The sequence below is a fragment of the Budorcas taxicolor genome, chromosome 5, assembly GCF_023091745.1.
Source record: "Budorcas taxicolor isolate Tak-1 chromosome 5, Takin1.1, whole genome shotgun sequence".
NCBI classification, from domain to species: domain Eukaryota; kingdom Metazoa; phylum Chordata; class Mammalia; order Artiodactyla; family Bovidae; genus Budorcas; species Budorcas taxicolor.
The window spans coordinates 77,922,817-77,928,108 of record NC_068914.1 but is presented as its reverse complement, the minus strand read 5'-3'; the positions used below and the strand labels follow the sequence as shown (position 1 = coordinate 77,928,108).

Genomic DNA, 5,292 nt, shown 5'->3' with positions numbered 1-5,292 from the left:
GTGATTTTCTCAGGTACTAATACAAGTAGTTTGTTTTCCAATGTTGACCCAATGATTGGAGCTTTTTAGCAGGAATCTTACAGTAAAGGAATTCATTTTATACGAGATAGTGAATTTGAGTGAGGCAGTAACTCAGTTGCATTGATCAGCATAAGAAACAATACTACACAGAATTTTTTGCAAAAAATCATGTGTCCGTGTATAGTACACAGAGAATTGCTCACCCTCATGGCCCATAGCTCCGCCAGCCCTCACTGACACCCCCCTGGCCTGTCCACCTCCCTCCCTACAGGGCCAGCGACTATGGCCCCCTTGGTCCAGTTCCCTCCCCATTACCTAGTTCAGCGGCTCTTTAAAATGTCCCTGGCGTGACAGTTCCAGGGACAAAAGAAATACTAAGTGCATATTCCCGAAAGTTGTACATGTTACTTAGAAGGCAGCAGTCACATTTAGTGCTGTAAATTAGCTGGCTCATTCAAAACAGAAATTCAAATTAAGCGAAGGTCCAGAGTTGCACAGCTGAAATGATGTTGAAGTAGAGATAAGGAAAAAGTGCAGAATGAAAAGCAGCGTCTTCTCACAGCAGAAAGGAGGAGGCCCGGCTGTCCCTGAGACCCAGGTGAAACTCCTGGCAATGAGGAGGAGTCTTGGAGAAGACACCAGATTTTCCACAAGGTGGAAAACGGGAGCTCAAGCCAGCCTTATTAAAATCTTCAAGGATCAAAAGACCCCAGCGGGCCCGAAGTTGTTGCGTGCGCATTTAAAAATAGAAACTATACAGAGAAGTGGGCAGCTGAAATGCGAACAACAGAAAGGTTCTGGGCAAATCGGTTCAGCAGCAGCCTCATGAGACAGGAGAAAAGGGAACTGTCCTCGGGCAAAGGGGATGGCGGGAGAGACACAGCCCGAGAAGTAAACGTTTGTAAAGGCAGCGGGTGAACGCCGCCTGAGTGCAGGGAAGGTCAAGACTGAGCATTTCTTAATCAGTCATGGCTCCAGACTCTTTAAAATCCACGTGTCTAGATTTACCTGGCAAAATAAAGCTCCATTTCATGAGTGAGCCACCACAAGACTAAGGAGGGAAAAATTGTTTTGCCCTTTTCTGTGTTTTGTTATTCCCAGCACTCCTCCTCTTAAGGTTATTTCTGTGTCTGAGATGAGCATATGTTTTCATTATCTGGTAACATGTCTGATTTTTATGTTTATTAGTATGCTTTGTTTTTGTCATAAAAGATCCAGAAATGAGTGAAACTACAAGTGTTCAGCTGATGACCAGTGAGCCTTCATTTCTCAAGGTGCCCCTGGTTTCTCAACAAAGCATCAGCCTTCTCCTGGCTGGATCATAGCACCAGTTCCTGATTCACCAGCTCACTTATCACAGTACATCGACTGAAATAGATTCACTCACTCATCGAATACCTACTGAGCACCTACTATAGTACATGCTGCAAAGAAAGAAAGAAATAAGCCAGATTCCTACCCTCAAGGAACTCAGGTCTAGTAGAAAAGAAAGAAAATTAAGTGATGATAAGACACTCTAGTGATGATAAGATACTGTTGATGTTCATATGGTCTGAAGCTTTAGGCTGCAGGTTGTATTTATTTGTTAGTACTGTTTGGTGTTGTCTGGGGGGCTCTGAAGAGCTCTACCTAGTCCTTTATGTCTCTGTGCAAAAAGAATTCAGTAAGAGACAAAGTGATAGACAAGAAGTGACTTATTAGAATAGGATGCTTGTGAGACTTATAAGCGGGAGGGCAAGGGGAGGGAGTGCCATCCCCTGAGAACTTATTTGGGTACCATTTTATAATCAAAGGAAAAGGGGGGAGAGGAGAAAACCTTTTTTATCTTTCTTGAGTAGATGTCATTCTCCTCCTCCAGGTTGGGCAGGTTTCTTGTCCCTACATGGTCAAGCTAGGTACACAAATTATTGTTTTTTATGTGTGCAGAGAGCGTGCCCTAGGGATCATTAACTTACTGAGCTCACCAGGCAGGATGTGAGTCTCATGGCACCATTGTTTTTTTGTTTGGGGACATGTTCTGTGCTCCTGTTGCATGGTTTTATTGCTAAGCAAGCCTGATTGGTTTTGTAGTTAAGTAAACCTGCTGTCTTGAATAATCATTAACTTACAGGTATCTCCTTTTTTTTCTTCTTTAACTTATAACCCTCTCATGGGATTAACTATTTAATCACCTATTTTGGTCCCTGGTGGCTCAGAGGTTAAAGCATCTGCCTGCAATGCAGGAGACCTAGGTTCGATCCCTGGGTTGGGAAGATCCCCTGGAGAAGGAAATGGCAACCCACTCCAGTATTCTTGCCTGGAATATCCCATGGAGAGAGGAGCCTGGTGGGCTACAGTCCATGGGGTAGCAAAGAGTCAGACACAACTGAGCGACTTCACTTTGTCCCTTTACTCTGTCTCCATCATTAGGAGTCCACTCAAAGCAAGAAAACTCAACCATCTCTCACCACAGTTTATTTTTCTCAGACAAGAGCAGAGGTAGGCAGTTCAGGGCTGGTGCAGGAGCTCCACGATGCCATCAGGGACCCGGTATTTCCATCTTTCCCTCCACCATCCTTAGCTTGGAGGCATTTGCCTTCATGCTCATTGCCTTATGATTGCAAAATAGCTGCTACACTTCAAAATATCACATCTGCCCATGTTCAAGGAAGAGGAACTGGAAAAAAGAAGCACGCTAGCCCATTTGGTCTCTTTTTTATCAAGGAAGTGTGGATGAAGAATGTCATCAGGAAACAGAGGGTACTGAAATCATCAAGCCATCAGCCACTGCCACTGCCCCCAAGAAAAACAGGATATTGCTTCCCTACATAGTTAAGGTGCTTCCAGGGATGCCAACGCTACAATTACCCCCTAACTTACTCTCAAATAGGAACATGGCCTTCCTTAGCCATTCGTTGTACTTTAGCTACTGTGTTACACTCTTTTAATCTTTTAACAACCACTTTCTGAGAGGTGCTAAGGCACGCAAAACTTGAGTTAACTGCCCAAGTCATGGGACCCATAAGTAGTAGAGTGAGGATTCAACTCAGACAGTCTGCCTCTCACTGGACACTGGGTAGTCTCCCCAGTAGCCCAAAACTGTAGCGCAGTAAGGGGGCATGGCACCCCTCTGCCCCTGCCCTCCCACTTATAAGCCTTAGGACACTAAGTCACCTCTCCTGATATTGAAGGAGATTATATTCTCAGCAGTTCTTCAGGCTACAAACGTGAGACCCCTGGAAAGTGAAAGTGTTAGTCACTCAGTCATGTCTGACTCTTGCGACCCCATGGACTGCAACCCGCCAGGCTCCTCTGTTCCTGGGATTCTCCAGGCCAGAATACTGGAGTGGGCAGCCGTTCCTTTCTCCAGGGGATCTGCCCAACGAAAGGATCAAACCCAGGTCTTCTGCATTGCAGGAGGATTCTTCACCAGTTCTGAGACCCCTGGAACCAACTCTAAATCAGCTTAGAAAGGGGCATGGTTAACACTAATAATTCATGAATATCACAGATTAAGGTTTTAACTGTTCATTCATTCATTCAGTAAATACTGATTGAACCTCTGGTTTGTGTTAGGTAGTACTCCAGGTCCTTGAGAGTCAACTGTGAACAAGACAGTATAGACACTGGCCTAAGAGTTCATAGCTTCTCAAGAAGACAAGCAAATAAATGACATTTAATGAGTGATACGATAGGAAAGATTTAAGGAGCTATAAAATAGTACAGGGGCATGGTTTTTAGTGGGAAGTGATGCTTCAGGCCTCTGAAAGGTTGAAGTTGGCCAAAGAAGCTGCTGAAAGGAAAAACTGTTCCAGGAGGAGAGAAAGAGAGAGCATGTGTGTTAGGGAAGGGAAGGGCTGTACATCTACTGTCAGGAAAACCTGGTTTATTGGATAATTGGAATGAATTACAAAACCCCTGGGGCAAAAGTTCAAAGAGAAAAATGGAGGAGTAGCAGAAGAGTCACGAAGAGCTCTATAACCTAAAGCCAATTTAAGGTCAAGTGCTTTGTTTATGGATTTAGTTTGTCACAATTAGAACTGTAATTATAATTACAAACTGTCAGCAGTAAAGAAACCATAATATAGCTTATGTCATTTTTATTCCAAACGACCTTGTTAACTTCATGGTACATTGATCATTTTTAAATGAGGGTTTTTTTTTTTTCTCACTAACTTAAAAATGTTTGGAAATGAAATGCTCAACAATCTAAAACATTTCTTATGCTTTATAATGGAGGAAAATAGATGTCTGTGTGCTATCTGACAACACACTTTGGTTTTAATTCTTCTTGTTTCGTGCCATTGGGTAATCTGGGTTGGAAGCCAGTGAACAAGTGACTCACTGATCTGCTAAATCCTGGGTATAGAATGTAAGGGGTCTCAACACAGAGGAAGGACAGGGAGATAGGAAAGGAAGCAGAGCGGCTTTGGAAAGACACCATGGAAGAAGGACATGCAGCTTTGCAGTTGTTTGGATGCATACTCTCTAGAAAGCGGAGTGAACGTGGTGCCCAGTCCTGCAGAGAAGTGACCCTTGCACTGCCAGGAGAAATAGTCCCACCCCTCCCCACCCAGAGGCTCAGGGCTCTCCATTCACAGGCAGAATAGAAAATACACAGTTCTGAGGGATTCACTCATTCATCAACAAATATTCCATGGTAACACAGCAGTGAATAAAACAAACAAAAACCTCTGCCTTCTTGAAACTTATATTCTAGTGCAGCAGAGAAAACCCAGTAATATGCAAAAAGTAGTACTTCATGACTGTACTGTTGTGTGTGCTAAGTTGCTTCAGTTACTTCAGTCAGTTAGTCGCTCCGTCGTGTCCGACTCTTTGAGACCCCATGAATTGCAGCATGCCAGGCCTCCCTGTCCATCACCAACTCCCGGAGTTCACCCAAACTCACGTCCATTGAGTCAGTGATGCCATCCAGCCATCTCATCCTCTGTCGTCCCCTTCTCCTCCTGCCCTCAATCCCTCCCAGAATCAGGACCTTTTCCAATGCGTCAACTCTTCGCATGAGGTGGCCAAAGTACCAGAGTTTCAGCTTCAGCATCAGTCCTTCCAATGAACACCCAGGACTGATCTCCTTCAGAATGGACTGGTTGGATCTCCTTGTAGTCCAAAGGACTCTCAAGAGTCTCCTCCAACACCACAGTTCAAAAGCATCAATTCTTCGGCGTTCAACTTTCTTCACAGTCCAAGTCTCACATCCATACATGACTACTGGAATAAACAATAGTCTTGACTAGACGGACATTTGTTGGCAAAGTAATGTCTCTGCTTTTG

The 5,292-nt window shown here is 44.2% G+C and overlaps 1 non-coding gene across 1 annotated transcript; it reads left to right on the top strand.

Annotated features, from left to right (window-relative positions):
* The first annotated feature begins 2,201 nt into the window (after positions 1-2,201).
* On the top strand, positions 2,202-2,273 carry TRNAC-GCA (transfer RNA cysteine (anticodon GCA)). The gene has a single exon. It is a non-coding gene; the product is annotated as a tRNA-Cys (tRNA).
* The last annotated feature ends 3,019 nt before the right edge of the window (positions 2,274-5,292 follow it).